Source organism: Cherax quadricarinatus, chromosome 56 (assembly GCF_038502225.1).
Source record: "Cherax quadricarinatus isolate ZL_2023a chromosome 56, ASM3850222v1, whole genome shotgun sequence".
In the NCBI taxonomy this organism is placed as follows: Eukaryota; Metazoa; Arthropoda; class Malacostraca; order Decapoda; family Parastacidae; genus Cherax; species Cherax quadricarinatus.
The window spans coordinates 2092060-2115155 of NC_091347.1; the positions used below are offsets into that span (position 1 = coordinate 2092060).

The 23096-nt window shown below is 39.9% G+C and overlaps 1 protein-coding gene across 2 annotated transcripts in view; it reads right to left on the bottom strand.

Annotated features, from left to right (window-relative positions):
- The window catches only part of LOC128700644 (fructose-bisphosphate aldolase), a 56667-nt gene that overhangs the window by 18930 nt on the left and 14641 nt on the right, over positions 1-23096 (bottom strand). Inside the window, exon 1 of one of the 2 annotated variants that reach the window (XM_053793913.2) lies at positions 11245-11397. The exons of the other annotated variant lie outside the window; for it this stretch is intronic. The gene's annotated coding sequence lies outside the window, so the exon portion shown is untranslated. Of the gene's footprint in view, positions 1-11244; positions 11398-23096 lie in introns of those variants that run through there. 2 annotated transcript variants of the gene reach the window in all.

Consider the following 23096-nt stretch of genomic DNA (forward strand, 5'->3'; position numbering starts at 1 on the left):
TTATATCTCCCCTCATTCTATGTCTCTCCAAAGAGTGAAGACTCAAGGCTCTATGTATCTTCATATGGGATATTCCTTATAGAGTAAATAATTTTAGTCATTCTTCTCTGTATGCTCTCCAACGAATCTATATCCATCCTGTAGTAAGGAGACCAAAACTGAGCGGCATAATCCAAATGAGGCCTCACTAGTGGTGTTTCGAGCTGTAAAATAACTTTTGGACTTCTGTTGCTCATACTTCTTGAAATAAATCCTAGTAATGTTAGCCTTATTGCACACGCTTTGGCACTGTTGTCTCGGGTTTAGATTTCTGCATACTATGAATCCCAAGTCCTTTTCACATTCTGTATGATAAAGCTCTACTTCAAATAGTTTATAACTTTGAGGGTTATTTTCATTCCCAAGGACTAGGACTTGACACTTGTCCACATTGAACTTCATCTGTCACTTATCAAACCAAGACATAAATTTGTCCAAATCCTCCTGGAGTTCGCTGGTATCCTCCTCAGCAAATTTGCTCATGTCACCAGGGCTGGATTACCGCATAGGCAACTAGGCATTTGCCTACTCTAGGGCCCCGTGGTCCAAGGGGTTCAGGGGCTCATCCAAGACTGCGCACATGGTGCAAGTGCAAAGGGATCCCTACCTAAAAAGTTAGTGTTTGGAGAGTAAAATTGATTTTTAAAAATTAATCAAAACAAAAATAAATAATGAAATAAAATAAAATAAAAATAAATAAACCTAACCATAGATGGCAACACTCAACACGCCTTTGTTTACATCAGGACAGCTGTGTTTTCCCGCTAATGGGTGAGTATGGGAGATTCCTCCAATTTTCTGTAGTTTATAGGGTTTAATAGTCTCATGCATGATGCAATGATAACAATAATGGTCAGTGATTTATAAAGGGAATAATAGTGCTGTAGTGGTTATGCTGAATATAATAGGTACATGATGTCACTAATAGCCTAATCTAGTAATACTATGCTGTCTTGAGTTTATTCTCTTTAAAATGCATGATTTAACAAGATAGTTATAATGGCTGTTGGCAAATGGTTTTGGTTGTCTTGATGTACTTTCCCTATTAAATTTAATCTAAATAGCCAGAATGTATTTAATTAGACCTGAAACAGGCTCACACCGACCCCCCATCCCCAGGCTGGAAGGGGTCGCTTCGCTTACCGGTAACTCAAAGGGGCCCCGCCAATCTGAATAGCCTAGGGCCCGTAGACTTCTTAATCCGGCCCTGCATGTCACTTGTAATTCCTTCATCAAGGTCATTAATGTAAATTATGAGCAGCAATGGACCTAATGCTGATCCTTGTGGAATGCCACTAGTGACCAGTCCCCATTCAATTTTGACCCCATTAATGGAAATTCTCTGCTTTCTATTGGTAAGCCATTCCTTTATCCATGCTAGAACTTTTCCTCCTATACCAAGAGACGCCACTTTTCTTAAGTCTCTTGTGAGGTACTCTATCAAAGGCTTTACTGAAATCCAAATAAACAATATCATATTCTTTATCATTGTCTACTGCTTCAAATGTTTTATTGAAGAACTTCAGTAAATTTGTCAGGCAGGAACGATCAATCGTGAAGCCATGCTGAGATTCATTAATCAAAATATGCTCCTCAAGATGATTTTTAACAATATCGGCTATAACTGATTCTAATAATTTGCCTACTATAGACTTCAGGCTTATTAGACGGCAATTTGATGGAATAGACTTATCCCCTGATTTGAATATAGGAACTATATTAGCTATCTTCCACATCTCTGGCACAACACCAGTTAGGATGGACGCATTTAACACGCTCGTTAATGACTTAGTTCCAGTACCCTGGAAAATAACTCGTCGGGTCCCGGGGACTTATTTTGTTTCAGTTTATCTGTTTGATATCCATGTCCCTCGTGACAGTAATATTAGTTGATTTGAATTCTTCAAGAACTGAATAATTGTTAATTTCTGGAATCTTATTCACTGCTTGTGTAAAGACTGACAAAAATAATCACTGAATAGAGAACACATTTCCAGTTCGTTATCCGTCAGCTGTCCATTGCCAATTTTCAGAGGTCCTACTTTTTCCCTCACCTTCGTCTTACACACTTGAAACAACCCGTTTGAATTAGTCTGATTCATTAGCAACTCTAATTTCATAGTCACGTTTAGCTTTCTAATCCCCTTTTTTTAGTTCTCTTTTAAACCAAACATTGGTCAATAAGGTTAATCTCTCCTCTTTTGATGCGCCTATAAATTCCTCTTTTCTTTCCTAAACGATGATTTAGCCTCCTGTTAATCCAATTAGGATCGTTATTATTTGACCTAATTTCTCTTTGGGGAATATATATATTCTGAGCACGTTGTACATTATTAAGAAAAAATTATAAATGCAGATCCCTTCGTAATCGTATGATCATCGTCAATGAAATTAATAGCTATATTACCCCACTCGAGATTAGACAGATGTTCCTTAAGTCCATTAAAATGGGCAGAATGAAAATCAGGGACTTTTACCGTATTATCATTGTTCTCGTATTCCCAGGTAATGCTAAAAGTAATGGATTTGTGATCACTTGCGCCAAGTTCTTCAGGGATCTGCAGATCGCTGACGAGAACTGGAGTACAGATCCAATTCCCTAGACCAAGAGCCCCTCACCAACGTCAAGGAACCCCCCCTTGAGTGGATTATTTGCGAAATGCCATTTGCATAATGATGTTGTCTATAAATATAACAATATGCAGGTTATGGAATTTTATTTATAAATTATTACATTCATGGGGGTGCGCCAAATCCAAGGGAGGTCACACTACCAGGGGAAATGGGAGCCATTCAGTTCTATCAAAGTACAATAGTATTAAAGCTATTATAGGACTCAATCCTTCAAGAGTTCCTTGATTCTTGTAAAGGGCTCCTGATGTACGGAATTAAGAGCGACATTGGATAAAACCTGATTACTTCCCAGTTCCCTGGTGCTGTATGACTTAGATGGGTTTAGCATGTCCCTGTGAATAAAATAACTAGGACTGAATAGTATACGAGTTGAAGTCCAGTGTGTCCCATTACATTTACTTAAAACTTGCTGTCTTAATCGCTGAGTGTGGGTGATCTGCAGTTTCATGGCTCAGTCGAGACTTGGATTAATACAATGACAATTACATTAGCGGTCTCGAGCTTTGGTCGTTCCCTAGTTCAGCACATCAGTTAACATGTAAAACGTCCAGTAGTCAAAAAATTGCAGGTGCGTATAATAGGGTAGTAGTCAAAAGATTGCAGGTCCGTATAATAGGTCCAGAGAGTGGGTGTAGATGACAAACTTGGGATTTTTTTTTACTACCCGTCGCTTAAGCGTTAAACAACGGATGTGACATGTTACACTGACTCCTCTTCAGTGTTTCCCAGGGAACCAGTGGAACGTTGCATGGCCATACACAAGTCGCTTGGGGTAACCTTGTCTCGTATATCATCGATTCAGTTTCTTTACCAAAAATGAGATTTATTTCAGCGTTTGTAGTGACCAAAGCTGTTAGTACCAATAATGTGACAAATATTCAGAGATGCAGGTAAATATAAAGGAGTACAATGCTTTAATTGATTACATGTCTACATTTATTCTCGATTTTGTTGGCCAGGCTTTGGAGATTCTCAGAGTGACTGTCCAATCACTCTTGGGGATGTAGTTCGAAGATTAAAGCTGTGTAAATATAATTATATTTTACCCCAACATCTTCGAAACCCTTGAGGATCAAGAATGGTTGTTTAAATTCAGAGTAATGTGCACTACTTTATGTCAGCAGTACACAGACACACTCATTGAGGAATTATACTAACGATTATTTTTATTAGTTTAATTCGAATCACTCAAAAAAGTGACAAAAACAAATATATCTGAATATACTGAATACTGAATTATATCGGTTAATGTGATTATTGCTTATATTTTGGAGCAAAATTTTCAAGGAGTGTCCCCTCAAGGATGGTTTCTTGTTACTGATGAGGGGCTCTTGATCCAAAGAACTGGAGCTACTCTCCTTATCCTTGGACCGAATTGATTGCCCTCTTTTCCCGTGGCCCGGTGGCCTGGTGGCTAAAGCTCCCGCTTCACACACGGAGGGTCCGGGTTCGATTCCCGGCGGGTGGAAACATTCGACACGGTTGTCCTGTTCACCTAGCAGCAAATAGGTACCTGGGTTTAGTCGACCGCATCCTGGGGGATTAAGGACCCCAATGGAAATAAGTTAGTCCTCGATGACGCACTGACTTTCTTGGGTTATCCTGGGTGGCTAACCCTCCGGGGTTAAAAATCCGAACGAAATCTTATCTTATCTTACTAAGGGTTTAGGCCTTTCCCCTATGTATGTAAAATGGGAGTCAAATGTTTGGCAGTGTGTCTGGATTGTTTGAGTTTCTGCCTCATAAATATGAAAGATATCTGATAATCTTAAACTTCTATCAACATTTGATACATACTTTGGTTTGCCTTTGTTTCTTAACAGTTCTGATTCCTGTAATATTTACTGTTCAATTTAGTTGGAGTGGTCTGAGTGACTGCAGGAGCGATGATTGCGGAACCAACAAGATATAACACATCTCACTTTATTTCCATTTAATGTGGTCAATCTGAAGGAGCCAGCATCCCTTTCCTCAGCTCTGCATCACTACACACGTACTAGTTTCTTATAAGTGTAAACAATTTCCTGCAGTTAGCTCAAAGCGCCTTATTTTCCCACATTATGACACTTGTGTTACACCATCTCCGGTGTAACACAGATTCCTTCAAGGGGTGCCTTGATGCTAGTGACGATCTCTTGATTCAAGGAACTTGAGGTGCCCTCCTCCCAAGTCTTGATAGTGACCACGATAAATTTCTTTGGGAGATTCTAACTTTAGCCAAATCAATCTGACAGGTAATCTAATCTTGCGACTTTCTTGAAATGGTTCAGGATTGCTTTTAAAAAAAGTTTGTGCCAGAACAAAATAAAGGAAATAACGATAAAAAAAAGTTAAGGTCCCTAATTTTCGTGCTGCAGATTATATATTGCTAAGGGATTACTTAAGAAGAGAAGACTGGGATAACCTAACTAGGGACTATCATGACAGAAACATGATACGTTGTGGTGATGGTAACCAATACATTTTTCAAAGCATTGTACAAGCTGGCCAAGTTGCATATATTCCTAATAGAGAATGTAGATCAAACATGAATGACCCTGAATGGATAAACAATAGACTAAAACATCTCATAGGTGAAAAAGCCACCTGCAAGCCAATCAAGAGAAATGCTCTAGTCACCTTACTGAGCAATTAAATTTAAGAGAGAAGTAAAAAAAAAAGGAAAACCAAGAGAATGTGAAATTAAGGTATAATTATGAAAACGGTATACGATACTGATTTGTTTGTGACTTGATCAAGTCCTGTGTGTGGGTGAAACTTCAAAAAAGGGTCGCATTACCGCATTTGTCTCTCCATCGTATCGGTATTTTATATTGGCTCCACTACTGACAAATTGATGATTAAGACATGAGCAACTGTCTTAATCGACATGAAGTGAAGGTTGCAAGGGAATCTAAGACCAATCCTAAGAGTTTCAGTTATATGGGAATAAAATTTGGGACAAGACCACTTAAATGTAACTCAGGTCAGCTTACTGTAACAAATGCGTAGGATCTTCAATACTTATTTCCTGTTTTTTTTTTTATTCAAGAGGATACAAGTGAGATCCCAGGGCGAAAATAAATTATTCAGTATCAAAATTGTTAGTGATTTAGTTCTCAAACAACTAGACATTAAAGCCAAACAAGTTCACTGGACCTTCATGAGCTATTATCAAGGGTTCTAATGGACCCCTCAGCTGGTCTCTCCAACATATCACTACAAACAAGTATTGTACCGGATAAGTGGAAAATATGAAAATTGATGGAATCAATAATTGCTGATGCACTTCAAAGGCATCTAGAAAGATATAATTTGATTAGCGAAGCTCAGCATGATTTTACAACGGGGCGTTTTTGCCTTAATAATTTACTGGCCTATTTCACCAAAGCATTCGAGGCAGTAGACAGATAAAGAACACGTTGATAAAGTTCCACACAGGAGACTGATTAAGAAAATAAGGCACATGGAAAAGCAGAAATTATCTCCTGGATCGAAGCAGGGCTGGCTGATAATGACAATGTTTGCATTAATGGGGAGAAATCGGAATGGGGTCCCGTCACGAGCGGTGTGCCGTAAGGGTCAGTGTTGGGACCCTTGTCCATAATCTAAATAAACGACGTTGATAGGAGAATAAATAGTGACATAAGTACGTTTGCCGATGATACTAAAATGGGCCGTCAAATAATTTCCGATGTGGAAGCTTTGAAGGCTACGAGATGACCTGGATAGGTTGATGCTGTGGTCGAAGAAGTGGCAGATGCAGTTCAAGCGTAATGCTCTAATCCTCGGAACCCCTCAAGGAAGGTTCCTTGATGTTGGTGAGGGGCTCTTGATTTAGGGAATTGGATCTGTGCTCCAGTTCCCCGAATTAAGCCTGAATGCCTTCCACATCCCCCCCCCCAGGCACTGTATAATCCTCCGGGTTTAGCGCTTCCCCCTTGATTATAATAATAATAATCCTCGGAAAAAGGAAATTCAAATAACTATGGCACTTATGAGCTAAGCAATGTAGATCTTAATGAATGAAAAAAAAAAAAAAGCTAGGAGTTGTGGTTAGCAGAATTTTAAAGCCACGACGACAATGCATGAGTGTTCGCTATAAAGCTAATAAAAATCTTTGCTTCGTATCAAGAAGTATAAATAATAGAAGTTATAAGGATATATTTCAACTTCATATGCCTTTGGTTGGGCCTCATTTAGATTACGCTGTTCAGCTTTGGTCTCTATATTACAGAGCGAACATAAATGCGCCGGAAAATATAGAGAGAAGGATGACGAAGTTAATTCCATATATTACAAATCTTTCATACAAAAATATGGTTAAGGCACTGAACTTGTACTCTTTGGAAAGGAGTAGAATTAGGGAAGATATGAAAACAGGAATAAATAAAGGGGAAATAAATAACGTGTTAAAAATATTTAACCAAGACAGGACTCGCAGCAATGGATTCAAGGTGAAATTTAGATTTAGAAAGGATATTGGGAAGTACTGGTTTGGCAATAGAGTCGTATTCATATAAATATTGGTAAACCAGTAGCTTCAATCTACGCCTTCAGGTCTTGTAGACTGTATTCACAAAAAAATATACCTGTGGTTCACCGAGTCCTAGACCTTCGTTGAGTCCCACCATGGGAAATCCCTATACTTTAATCGCAGTTCACCCTTCCGTCCTTCCTTTCTCAGAAGGTAGCTACTCTGTTTTCGACTCGCAGTGATTACTTCTGGTTAATATCCAATAACACTGATGTTAATGCAGTATACACTAATAATTTTAATTTCTATACTGAAGGTATGCAGCTGTCTTTACTGGCTATATTTTTCCAACAGCAATTGCCGGTTTATTCAGTATTTTCAGCAGCTCTGGATCGTATAGCCTGATGTGGTACAGTTAGTTTCCCTTTTAAGACTATTTCTCACTCCTGACCCATCACTTACAAGATGGTTGTCTGTGGTAGTGACCAATAAGCTGTTTAAAGTCAAAGTACACTGGCCTTATTTCAAAGTTCTCTATGACTTTTTATCTGTGGTTAATCTGTTCCACTCATTCTGAATAAAACTCATAAAAACATAAGAAGGAAGGAACACTGCAGCAGGCCTGCTGGCCCATGCTTTCTTAAATTTTAGACATACGTATATAAGCTAGTTTAATATTTTTTTTAAATTTCATGTTAAGATAATTTATACAAACTTCCGTAGTTAGTAAAAGTTTTATACATATATAACTAAGCCTCACACTATCACATCTAAAAATAATGATTGTAAATTCTAGGCTTTAATAAAAACATACATTAAGCCAACGTACAATATCACTAGGTTCAATATTTGTAAGCTGAATAACAAACATGCAATTACTGTAGAAGCAGTTTTAACCAACTGATGTTAAATTTATAAATATATACTAATTTTAAGCTTCAGTACAATGTATACTACAATGTAATTGCTCTACCAGAAAACCCTGAAGTTCTGAAATAAATATATAATTTTATGTAATACAGTATTACAGTCTGCTTCATAAATTGTAGTAATGGGTCATCTTATGATTAAAACACGTGTCAGAAAACACTCGTCCTGTTTCCTGATGAATAAAACATCTATTAACACAAGAGATATATAAACCGAGGGATGTATATCTCTCAGCGTATATATGCCGAGTTAATTTTAATTAATATTTTTGGGATTAAAGTATTCTCTTGTCTAGTGGTGAAAAAGTTACGCGTACTTTAGTAACCCTAGTATAGTCGATAGGCTTAAATTAAACCCCAACCAGTCAATCATCTATTAGAAGGAGGGCTCTCAGGTATTTATTTAGCTTAATGCAAAAGGCTAAAGCGGTAGCGCCTTCGGCTCGCATCTGAAGGACCCGGGTTCGATCCCTCGAGGGTGGAAACGTTGGGCACATTTCGGTACACCTGTTGCCCTAGTTCACCTGGCAAATAAGTAGGTACTAGTGTGATAGCCGACTGTCGTGGGTCGCATTCTAGGGAGGAAGATCAAAGGACTCCCTTGAAAATAAGCCATACTGACTGACTTTCTTGGGTTATTCTGGGTTACTAACCCTCCGAGTTAATAATCTGAATAAAATAGTATTCTATCCTGGATTAAGTTATACAATTATAAGTATTTTACATTTAGTGTATTCTTCATAATGAATGAAACTACTGATCACAGTGAACATATAGATTCACAATTCGAGAAAGAAAGAATGCAAATTACGTTTCTAAATAACTACGGTATCATCACGAACACTTTATGATGTAATATGACATGTAACCTTCACAGGCCGGGTTCACCTTGAGAGTTCTTGGTTCTTCTATGAAGCTTGGCAGCGCGCCATGTCTCCCTAGAGAACGTAATTTATACTTCCACCATTGCTACTTGCACTTTCTCAGTCAACGCACGGCACATGTTAAATGATATTTACCCGGTTTCATCGGGCGAGATGATTTCTCCCCCGTTAACACAATTACCCATGTAAACACTCAGTGAGACCGGCTCTGAGTCTGCCCTCACTGGAATGTTCAGTCTCTCACTGTGTTGGATTACATTCCAAACACATGGCACATTAGTCAGTGTATTGACAAACTTTGCTCAGGCGCGGTATATGTTCTCATGCATTCCAACTCAAGTAAATACCACCGTTCGACGTGCTGTATCCTGCTATTATATACATCTGACGATTTAGGTAGACACCTAAAAAATCTAAGCATTTAAGCTTCTCTAGTTTTTGTTGGATATGTCTATCGGCTGTACGAAGTCATAAAGGCTGCATTTCACCTGTACAGTACCAAACAATAATACGGTACTTTAATACCTAAAATAAGGATTAAAGTAAACTCAGTGTACTGTATTTGCACTGATATACACCTATAAGGTGTATATGATCTTAATCGCTGTATTATTTTATTCGTCAGGAATCAGGACAGGTGCCTCTTGACAGAGTCTTAATCATTTAGATGACCCATTAGTAATTGTAGTTTATTAGGCTTAAGCCTGCAGACTACACACACACACACACACACACACACACACACACACACACACACACACACACACACACACACACACACACACACACACACACACACACATACAATTAGTAGCGACCAACGAAGAGGTGGGGCCAGGAGCTGTGAATCGACCCATGCAACCACAAATAGGTCAGTACACACACAGTAGCAACCAATGAAGCGGGGGGACCAGGAGCTATGAATCGACCTTTACAACCACAATTAGGTGAGCGCACGCGCGCACGCACGCACGCACGCACACACACACACACACACACACACACACACACACACACACACACACACACACACACACACACACACACACACACACACACACACACACACACAGGTCTAAGGTGTTCTGCTGATCAAGCAATAATAGCGGTTATTGTTATTTACAGTAGGCAAAGTTAGGGTGTATTCTTAAATATTTTTAATGCATCACTGTGAATGAAGCAGACATTTCTTGAACATTTGTAAGTTGTCCCTAAATTCCTGTAATTTTTATATCGATTACACGTGGGTCATAAAAGGATGCAATTCGCCAATACATTACCAATCAAGACTAGTCCCCCAAAAGGCATTAAAGTAGATTTTTCCATGTATGGATATTGAGACATAACCACTCGGTGTATATTCACGTGATCTCTGCATGTTTATGACAACACACCGCCATACTTATATTGATTACAATAACTATAGCTTTCGCGAAAAATAAATAATGTTTGATTGTGTTGTGCTTAGCTTGACCGTTTACTTTAATGGTTTTCATGCACGTATTTTCTTTGTTAAAATATATATACCGTATTATCTACTGTCATGATCTATATGCTATTTAACAAGGTTGGAGCAAGAACTCTTTGTATAGTTAATATAACCATCACACTTATTATTATTATTATTATTATTATATTATGCATCCCATATTCCATACGTCACTTTGACTTTTTGGTTATTCTAGGAAATTTACACATGTTACTATGTAAGGTAATTGTAATCACCTAACTTTGTATAACTGTATTTGTGTACCTGTAGCTAAACAAACCTACTTATCCATCCCATAGGCGGTAGTAAAACAACAACTGAGTTTCACAGGGTAAACTATAGTGAACGTGACAGAAGACATCGGTCATTTTTCTCAGGTCAAGGCATCTAATAAAAAACCAACCAAATCGCGCCTTCTAATAAAAATAAATTAATTAGTAAACCATCGATACTGCATTGATACGTATAAGGTCAACAGTTATTCACGCTAAAAATAGTATATTATATACAATGTTTAAGAAATAGCTTTACATCTTTGCGAAATACACCAATAAAAAACGGAGACTACGTATAAGTAATAATAGTATTTAGCTAATAATACATGGTGCACTATTAAGTACAAGGTGATACGGGTCGAGCTTACAGCGAGGTAACCGGCTAGAAGACCGACAGGACTAATTTTCTGTATCCTGTTTTCGTTCACTTGTTTTTTTCAACACTTGAGGACTGTATAATCAGCACTGTAAAGTCTAGCAAGTAATACCATGGCTAGAAGGGAACTAAGATGTTGTACAATGATAGGGAGACGAGTACCTGGTGTGGTGGTTGTGGGGTCTGGCGACGCTGTGAGATAGACAAGCCTCGACTGCTGCTATATTGAAGACTCTCTCCTTCAAATGCCCTTCCGTCCCCTCACCCTCACTCCAGCGCAAGCGCTCTACACCACACTACACCCGCGCTCTTCAAACTAACTCAACCTGTACCTCAAAACACTGACACTTACCTATAATATAGCCCGTGAATACATTTCCCTCTCGTGGTATAATATATTAGTGTTTTCGTCAATACGTAACAATAAAGGAAAGCGAATCCTTAAAATGACCTTGTGCTTGACTGAGGGCCGGCTCACCTCCCAGTATTGATCAGTCACTTTCCCCTCGACGCCACAACCTGCCTGACGCCTACGTATTTAGGTTTCAGTGACTACAAACAAGGTTTCGAATAACAATAATGGCGGGAATATATTAAATACACATTACTGTATGCACCATAAAAGGAAAAATGGTGTAGCTTTCTCAAAAAATGGGGGATAATGCCAAACGTATGTCCTGCTCAGGTTCACAGCTTTCTATCTATTATAATTATTATTATTATATTATTATTATTATTGTTGTTGTTGTTACTGTTATTCCATTACTTAAAATTATCTTGTAAATACAAAAATTACTAATTATGCCAGCATTACAAGCAACATGGATTTCTTTTTCAGAAATTACAGGTTATAGGGCCACAACTGCAACGTGCTATATAAATAGTGTGATCCATTCAAGATAGGTCCATATAAATCCTACAGAAAAATGGCATATCCCTTTATTGTTAAATATGAGATACCTGAAATTGTATCTACCTATTATATTAACTAAGCAAATTAACCATTACATGAAGTGACTGCAATTTACAAAATGATCAAATAACTAAGGTGTCTGCAATCATACGTTTACATTCAAATATTTGCATCAGATAAATTTACCACTATGTGAAGATATTGTAACCTGTACAATTGCCCAATGACTTCATTGTTAATGACAAAGTACGAAAAAAGTTGAGATTGTAAAGATATTATCCGGAGAGAGTTAGCTTCTCTGGTCATGGTGTCCTTCACTCCCTGTAGGTTACAAGGTTAAAGCTAGCTTGCCACGCCTTCAGTAAACCCGGTGCTCCCACTCACGTCCCTTGAAATACTGTTCTTACAAAAATTGAGGGATCGACGCTCTTAGAACCTTGTTCATTATAACTATGATCCACTAACAATATGAAGGAACACTTCAACATTTACATTAAAGCTGTAGGAGCCGGCCCTTACTTTCAATATTTCCCGTCGACGAGTCAACAGCAATCAAATAATGTAATCCTGTATTATCAGGATGTGTCTGCCCTATTATTAATAAAAAAATATATAATCTATATTGTGACATTCATGGGGAAGCGCTAAGCCCATAAGAGCCATACACCGCCTGGGAAAAGAGGCTAATCAGGTTTGATCTGAGAAAGAGGGTACTGTGATTTCTTAAAACAAGAGTCCTTTACCAGCATCAGGATAGCCATCTTGACAGGGAACATTGTGTGGTACGGTAACCACAGTCCCTCAAATAACCACGGTGAGGGATAAAGGGCATATTTTATTTTGGCACAAGTCACGTGACCACTAGCATACTGAACAGACTCCCCCATTCATTCTCTGTAAATTACTACAGCAAAATGGTAGCTTCTTACAAAATGTGACATCTATTAACACAGATATCTCCAGAGAATACTAGAAGGTCAACTTATTGATCCCCCTCTAACATGTATATGACAAATCTCACATGCCCTCATCCTACAATCAAGCAAGACTGGTGTACGTGCGGAAAAAAAAGCAATCTGAATATTACTTCTCGGCGCAGTCATGAAATAAATAAGATTTTTTATTCAAGTTACTATTTGCAATGAGAAACTGTTTACAAGGACACTACGTACATTATAACGTTTTATAACTAAAATATAGGTTAATGAAGCTTTTACACTGTGCAGATTATGTTCTACCTGGAGTATACCTGGAGAGGGTTTCGGGGGTCAACGTCCTCACGGCCCGGTCCATGACCACGCCTTGTATGGGTCTGCCCCTGCATAGTGTACTTGGGGAATAATTAAGTTTACAACGTAATCAACTAGCAAAGGGTGTGCCATGTTTGGTAGTAGCTGCAAAAATCGTCACTTAGATATTCAAAATATTTGTTCTAGTTTTAGTAATATGGGAAACTGAAGTCTCAGCCACCTTGATTAAAAAAAAAGGACTATTTGGACTGGTTCATATAAACAGCAGTGAAAAAAAAAACTTTTCTACGGCTAGAACAAAAGCCACAAAACCCTTAAACGCCATCCCATTGTACCCTTCCACCAAGGAGTAGACCAAAAAGCTAAGTAAAATCAATGAAACAGCATTCTCATACCCCCAACAAATTAAGATTTTTTTTATCACAAGAATTCAGTACCCTTGGAAACATCAGGAGTCTACAGCATCCCCTGCAACAACTGTTGAAGAATGAGACACTTGTGCAACATTTGGGAATCTTTATTGTGGTAATGTTTCGTCAGCCAGTGGCTTCAGTCCAATACAGAGAAGAATGGTGGAAGATGAGTTTGAGGTAACCAGTCCCTCAGTCTTAAGAAACGTACAGCATATGCACGTAGAAGTGGCTTACATACTGCAGTCAGGAGAGTTGTAGCAGGAGGAGGCAGAGTCACTAGTGGAAAAATCCACTAGTGACTCTGGGGTTATAAAAGAAGTGAGCGCTAGGGTGTCGAGGACAAATGTGGGGTTCAAAGATAGTGAATCTAGGATGGAGGAGGAGTTGTCACAGTTACTTTTTTGCCGATGACATGGTTCTTTTGGGAGTGTCTGAAGAGGAGTTGTAAAGGTTGGCCAATGAATTTGGGAGGGTATGTAAAAGAAGGAAATAAAGACAGCATGAGAAAGAGCAAAATGAGGAGAGTATAAAAAATATAGGCAATGGGAGATTGGAGGGGAGGGAAGGAGGATGGAGAGTGTTAAGATGTTTTGATGATTTGGAGTGAACTTGTCTGTGGATGGTTCTACTGAGAAATAAGATGAACCATAGAAGTGACGAACGGGTAAAAAGGTGGGCGGTGCATTGAGGCGTCCTTGGAGACAAAGAACTTTATCAATAGAGCCAAAAGGGGAATGCACTGGAGTAAAATGGCACCGACACTGTTGTATGGGTGTGAAGCAAGGGTTTTGAATTTTGCAGCGAGGAGGCTGGAGGCAGTGGTGATGCCGTTTTTGCGGGCAGTATGTGGTGTGAATATTCAGAGAGTTTGGAGTTTAGGAGAAAACAATTTCACTGTCACTTAATCCGTCTTGCGGAAGAGCCCCAACATGACAGTTAACATGACCCTCCAAACCACAACATTTCCATCCCTCCTTTAGAGTGCAGACACTGTACTTTCCACCACCAGGACCCAAGTGTGGCTAACCGGTTTCCCTGAATTCCTTCATAAATGTTATCCTGGTCACACTCCAACAGCGTGTTAAATCAAGAAAGTCACTTGCCTCCACTCACTTCTAACATGTTCACACAAGCCTGCTGCATGTTTGAGCCCCTTATCACTCAAAAACCTTTACCTCCTCCCTCAACCTTTACTAGGACGATCCCTAACCCTCCTTCCCTCCACCCTAGATTTATATGCCCTCCTGTTTTTCTCTATCCTCTCTAAATGACCGAACCACCTCAATAACACATCCTCAGCTCTCTGAAAAATACTTAGGTTGACTTTACACTACCACAGTCTCCAAACTCTGAATTCTCTCCATAATATTCACACCAGACATAGCTCTCAAATACATCTTAATGCCTTCAACCTCCTCCTCCCTGCAACAGCGAGAATTTTAGTATCTTGGCAAATTTGCACCTACACAGCCTAAACATATAAGGTTCAATCCTTCTCAAAATATGCATCAGCCATTAAGGATTGAAGCTGTTCAGCCATGCCTTTTCAAGGAATTTCATAAAACACTGCACCACGCTATTTTAAGAATAACTGACAAATTGGAACCTACACACACCACCAACAATCCCAACCCTCTTCTAAATAGGACAGACCAACACTAAAAGCTTGAAGTCGATTAGAAGAGGCTTTCTCGAGTTATTGCACGGCATCCCAAACCGGGAATGGTCTCCACAACAGTGATCAGATGACACCTTGACATGTCAGTAGTTATAAGAAACTTTTCCTGGTTACAGTACATCATGAGCGTTGAAAATCTGAAACCTGTTAGATGAGACGTTCAGTGTTATTAATGAAAACCCGGCAAGAAAAATCAAGCAACCACTATAAGGTATTACCCTTCTGAGTTGCCTAATTACGTACCCTTTCGGAGATATCTAATAATAATAATTATAATAAGACAAGCACAATATGTCGCCCTGTGAAAATTATGACTCCTAAACTAGTACCCAGGAGCACCATGAACTAGTACCCAGGAGCACCATGAACTAGTACCCAGGAGCACCATGAACTAAACTAGTACCCAGGAGCACCATGAACTAGTACCCAGGAGCACCATGAACTAAACTAGTACCCAGGAGCACCATGAACTAAACTAGTACCCAGGAGCACCATGAACTAAACTAGTACCCAGGAGCACCATGAACTAAACTAGTACCCAGGAGCACCATGAACTAAACTAGTACCCAGGAGCACCATGAACTAAACTAGTACCCAGGAGCACCATGAACTAAACTAGTACCCAGGAGCACCATGAACTAAACTAGTACCCAGGAGCACCATGAACTAAACTAGTACCCAGGAGCACCATGAACTAAACTAGTACCCAGGAGCACCATGAACTAAACTAGTACCCAGGAGCACCATGAACTAAACTAGTACCCAGGAGCACCATGAACTAAACTAGTACCCAGGAGCACCATGAACTAAACTAGTACCCAGGAGCACCATGAACTAAACTAGTACCCAGGAGCACCATGAACTAAACTAGTACCCAGGAGCACCATGAACTAAACTAGTACCCAGGAGCACCATGAACTAAACTAGTACCCAGGTGCACCACGGACTGAATGCAACCATAATTTAGTTACGAGCCTATATATATAATACATCCGTATGATGCATCTAATGTGCTATACACTCTACAAGTTTTACAAGAGTTAGCAGTACTGACCTAACACATACGATGATCAACCTGCCATGTGCCATCACGCAGGAGTTTTATAACGTACTTCGTCACAAATGGTTTGTTTCTGTTACATTTTATCCTACAGGATTTTTTCTGTCATGTTCCATCACACAAGATAGTTGTTTCTGAGCTTCACTTCCTGACAGCCCCTCATGGGAGGTTCCTCAACGCTGGTGAGGGACTCTTGATCTAGGGAATTGGATCTGTGTTCCAGTTCCCTGATTTGAGGCTGAATACCTTCCATCTCCCCCTCCCCCTACGGGTGCTGTTTAATCCCTACTGGTTTAGCGCTTTCCCATGATTTAATAACATCTGACAGAACATTTCTTACCAGTTAAACCCCCTTGATTAACATCTGATAAATGATAAACTTTTTTTCTACAAAGTAAAAGTTTCAATTGATTTAGGAATGGTCAACATTATTAACATAATTAATAGAAAGCCTCTGAGTATGCAAAGCATTTCGGACAGCCTTAAAATAAACTTATAAATTACTGGATAAATAATTACTTTGGTGTACAAGAATTCTAAAGTTTGCAATCTTTGACATTAACACTTTTGTCTACGATTATGACATTTTAGGAAATTTTTGCAAAACAATTTATAATAACGTTTGTAGCATAACTGATATTACCAATGTTGGTCAATCACAAAAACAAACACTAATTTATATTTCAGTATTACTGCGCAGAATATTCAATAATCTGAAGGACCCAAGAATGTATAACTTCTCGCGCTAAACTTATACTAAAACTGTATTTAAAATTATTTTAACTTTTTATTTATTTTCCATTTTTATTTTTATTTTAGATACTAGGGAATTATAGAAAACTATATGGGGAATAAAATAATTTATTACAAAACTATGAAAATACTGAGATAGTAGACTCATATGTGGACTTTCACTGTAGATCAGCCACAACTTCCTTAGTCCCAGCATTCAAGATCAGTATCCCAGAACTCCACTGTTTGTCCTCTTACATCCTGGTGCATTCACGGCCAAGGCTCAGCCTCTGGTTTTATCGCCTTAAATTCCAACTTAAGTAGATGGGTAGTTTTGGAACATCAAACTGAGACAAAGCTTGCGGGAACTTATGACAGACAGAAACCTTGCCAGGGAGTATGTACTGAGGAAGAGACAAAGCTTGCCAAAATATAATCATGTGCAGAGAGTTGAGAAGAAATATTATGAGGTGTCATACGCTTGGGTGATCAGGGAAGTGTGGTTATAGCAATGACATTGAGAATGTCATTAGAGAGTCGTATTATAGCAATTATGGTGATAGAGAAATTTATTGGTTAACATGTAGTGGCAATGGATGTTTTAGTTTAACACACATTAGTGCCAGTCTGGTTTAGGCTTAATACATATTGGTAGTTGCAATTTTAAGTTCAACAAGCGTTGGTATTGCTCGTTTTAGCTTAGACCAAGTTGATGCTAGTTGTTTTAACCTAATGTGTTGGCACTGGTTGTTTTAGCTTAATGTGTGCTGACATTAATACGTTTAGATTTTATCTTATCACAGTTTAGTAGGCTAATGAATGACTCATGAAATCGTAATGGCTACTGAATGTTTATCTTTTCACAGTTTAGTGGTCCACTGTAAGATGTATGGTAGTGTACATGGAGAGTAGTGCGTATACACTCAGGAAACATCCTAGTGACCACCACTGTGTGATGCTAGGAAACAATTACAAACGACTAATGCGATGATTCCCTGGGGGGATATGCACACAATTTATTTACCTGTGATCAGTTTGCCTTTCATGATTATTTTAATTACTATACTCTCAAAACCATAATTTCAAAAGATGCCTAGTTGCCTTGTTTTTGTGTGTGATTTGACCTTGGGAGAGGCGTAGCAGAGGTCTAGATGAGGGCTGAGGGCGTGGAGAGGTGTAAGTGGGGGCTGAGGGCGTGGGGGAGAGAGCACCTCACAAAGTCAGCTATTCCTGGCCTGCCAGTTGGCTACTGCTCACCCTAGGAACAGTGCGATGCCCTACAGTGTCTACACTTTTCCTCGGCACAACACGTCATGACGTGGTTCACATGTTTTCTCCCTCACCGCCCTTCCAGGGAAGTCCTTTGATACTGACTGACCCCTGATTCGAGGAACTGGAGTTGCCCTCTCCTTCCTCAGATGAAACCTGGTTGTCTCATATTCCCCAATGGGTTTATGGCTCTTGCCTGAGAATTAAAGTTTCCAGATTACCCAGATGTATTTCCCTTTAACTTTCCAAAACTTTACTGAAACACTGATAATTCTGACCGATTTCATTATCTTCCACTGTCTTCCGTATAAAATCTTTGTATAGACTGAATGAGCCACAGGTTAGCGAAACGTCTTCAAAATAAAGATACGCAGGTGTTGTTAATGTCTCAATCATCAACTTAAAGGTATTTTATACCATTAATTAAATTAACCGAACGTAGCATGAAATAAGGTATTCAAAACGTTGTTAGGTAAAAGGACACAAGTGCAACTAATGTGACATTTTACTGTGGCAACGTTTCGCTCTCCAGGAGCTTTATCAAGCCGTTATGGCTTGATAAAGCTCCTGGAGGGCGAAACGTTACCACAATAAAATGTCACATTAATTGCACTTGTGTCCTTTTACCTAACATTGTCGGTAATTCTACCAACATTAATATATTGTAGGTATGGAGCAATACTCTTCTCCAGTCTGAGGGACTGACCACCTCAAAACTTCAAGGGTGATGGACTGATTACATCGTCTTCACGTCTCTTGTGCTTCTTTCAACTTTTCTGTACTCGACTGAAGAAGCCTACTGTGTAGGCGAAACGCTTCGAAATAAAGATACCTAACTGTTGCATATGTGTCTTGCCTAACAACCTGTCGGTATTTTATACCATTTTAATATTCACTCTGTCAGACACTGCAACACAATGGTATCTTGGTACAGAACGTAAAACAACTTGAACAACTTCTACTAGTGAGAATGGCTGGATTTGAGAGGGACGTGACCTCCCAATGACTACATTCTTACCTCTACTAGTGGCCTACACCTCACCTCCTGGTGGTATATAAGGCTCCATCCTGTCACTTCAGCTCCATATTGTTTCAGACAATGGAATAATACTCTTCTCCAGACTGAGGGACTGACCACCTCAAAACTTCAAGGGTGATGGACTGATTACATTGTCTTCACGTCTCTTCTGCTTCTATCAACTTTTCTATACTCGACTGAAGAAGCTACTGTAGGCGAAACGTTTCGAAATGAAGATACCTAACTGTTGCATGTGTCTTGCCTAACAACCTGTCGGTATTTTATACCATTTTAATATTCAACATTAATATATTCAAAACGTTGCATATACAGTATGTGCATTTACCTAATTGAAGTAAAATATATTTTCATGCCTTTCATACTCTCATTAGAAAACATCAATTGGATTGGTGTGTGTCTTGCTGTGGAAAGCTTCCAAGTTACATCGTTTTTAATGGGCAGCGACGTAGCAACTAACGTTTCTAAAATTCTTGACAGAAAACCTGCTAAAATATCCACCAGCTCCTCAACTACTATTAGAAGCTTAGTGCAAAAACCCAGGGATGACTCTGGCACAGGCGCAATAGACACTATACCATGCTGGGTGTGTGACAAAGTGTATGTGGGGGAAACAGCCAGCTCTCTAAATATATTAGGATCAGGGAACCTAAGAACGCTTACAACTGTAATGACCGTGTTCAACACAGGGACGATGTTTGACACCTCATGAAATTCGGCGAGGTTAGAATAGTCATTAAGGAAGAAAATTTAATACAGTGAAAGTGTATAGATGCTGCTCTAATTGCTTTAAGTAAAACTATCCAGCAAAAGTCCGGAAGTTGCACAATATCCAAATTGCTAATCAACCGTGCATTATCCATTCTGGAGACCACTGTAACATGATGCTGACAGTCCTTTTCAAACCCAACCCTTCTCGCCACAACTGTACTACTAATTATACTACTACTGAAGGACTGAAGAAGCTACTCGTGGCAAAACGTTTCCTTTAATAAATGCCCTGAACTGTACGTAAGTGTCTTTTTCACATATACTACTACTACCTACGCGACCTTCCACCTACTCCTGCCACATCTCTACTGCTCCTGCCTACTTTCTGTACTCGACTGAAGAAGCCTACTGTTGTGTAGGCGAAACGTTTCGGAATAAAGTTGCCTAACTGTTGCCCATGTGTCTTACCTACCAACTTGTCGGTATAGTACACCATTTTGATATTCACTCTGTCAGACACTGCAACACAATGACATCTTGGTACAGAAGAGAAAACACCTTGGACAACTTTTTCAAGTGAGAATTGTTGGATCTGAGAGGGACGTGACCTCTCAGTGACTACATTCTCTTCTACCACTCTGCACCTCTCCTTCCGACAGTATATAAGTCTCCACACTGTCGCATGTTTCAGACTATGGAACAGAACTCTTCTCCAGGCTGAGGGACTGACAACCTCAAATCTACGATCTCGAGGGTGATGAACTGATTACATCGTCTTTACATCTCTATTGCTCCTGCCTACTTTCTGTACTCGACTGAAGAAGTCTACTGTGTAGGCGAAACGTTTCGGAATAAAGTTGCCTAACTGTTGCCCATGTGTCATACCTACCACTATATATACCGTACAAGAATGGTATACAATACCAACATGATGGAAACTGAGACACATATGCAACATCTGGGTATCTTTATTGTAGACGTTTCGCCATCCAGTGGCTTTATCAATACAGATTCTAGGATAATTTGAAGACAGAACTATATACAAAAGATGAGGTAATCAGTCCCTCAGCCTTGGAGTTGGTGTGTAGAGTACAGTAGTCGTGAAGATTCTGGAGCAGAGGTAAGGAGCCTTGCGCTTATATACTAACGTCAGGTGGAAAGAGACGAGTAGCAGACGAGGGCATAGTCATTGGTAGGCGGGATTCCCCAGTGGAAGTAGGTCATACCCAAAGGGATGGGTAAGTTGTAGTAGCCGGGAAGAAGTCCTTTGAACCAAGATTCCATGGTCTCGTCTGTTATCCGTCCCAATCCACCTGGAGTTAGTATATAAGCGCCAGTCTCCTTGCCTCTGCTCTACAAGCGAGCAAACAGCGTATCAAAAACACCAGAGGCACAACTCCCACCAACAAATTCAAACACATCACCCACAACAACACACACATCTCAGACCCGCAGGCTGCTACTAACATCTTCAAACACATCTGGGAGAACATCTTCCACCCTCACCCACCCCACCCTAACGCTATCCAACACTTTCAGAACGTAGAACACTGGAACTCTATACACACACACATACATACACACACACACACACATACATACACACATACATACACACACACACACACACACACACACACACGCATATACAACAGGCCTAGTGTCTAATCGACATGTGCCTAGAACAAAATGGTAACACACACACACACACACACACACACACACACACACACACACACACACACACACACACACAAAAGTCATGAAGATTGGGGAAGGGCAAAGAAGGCCGCAGACGGAGTACAGTCTAGGGGGTCAGAGACTACAAACCTCACTCAAGGAAAAAGATCTTGGGGTGAGTATAACACCAGGCACATCTCCTGAAGCGCACATCAACCAAATAACTGCTGCAGCATATGGGCGTCTAGCAAACCTCAGAACAGCATTCCGACATCTTAATAAGGAATCATTCAGGACCCTGTACACCGTGTATGTTAGGCCCATATTGGAGTATGCGGCACCAGTTTGGAACCCACACCTAGCCAAGCACGTGAAGAAACTAGAGAAAGTGCAAAGGTTTGCAACAAGACTAGTCCCAGAGCTAAGAGGTATGTCCTACGAGGAGAGGTTAAGGGAAATCAACCTGACGACACTGGAGGACAGGAGAGATAGGGGGGACATGATAACGACATACAAAATACTGAGAGGAATTGACAAGGTGGACAAAGACAGGATGTTCCAGAGCTTGGACACAGTAACAAGGGGACACAGTTGGAAGCTGAAGACACAGATGAATCACAGGGATGTTAGGAAGTATTTCTTCAGCCACAGAGTAGTCAGTAAGTGGAATAGTTTGGGAAGCGATGTAGTGGAGGCAGGATCCATACATAGCTTTAAGCAGAGGTATGATAAAGCTCACGGCTCAGGGAGAGTGACCTAGTAGCGATCAGTGAAGAGGCGGGGCCAGGAGCTCGGACTCGACCCCCGCAACCTCAACTAGGTGAGTACAACTAGGTGAGTACACACACACACACACACACACACACACACAGCAACACCAGACAGCCACATCCATCTGTTGTTAGTTAAGACACATGCAACAGTTAGGTATCTTTATTTCGATACCTAACTGGTGCATATGTGTCTTACCTAACAACCTGTCGGTATTTTATACCATTTCGATGTTCACATCCATCTGGATTCTCTTACCTCCTCCCAAGAATTCGACACTCCTTTCACCAACACAGACATTAAAACTCTCCTCAGACACCTTCCTACCAAGGCTCCTGGTGCCTCTGGCCTAAACCATATTATCCTAAAACACCTTCCTGACTATCATTACTGCCTACACAAACCTCCTCAATGCCACCCTTGCCTCTGGACACTTCCCTTCCCTGTTCAAAGCTGCTACTGCTATCCTCCTTCCTAAACCCAATAAAGACCACTCTGACC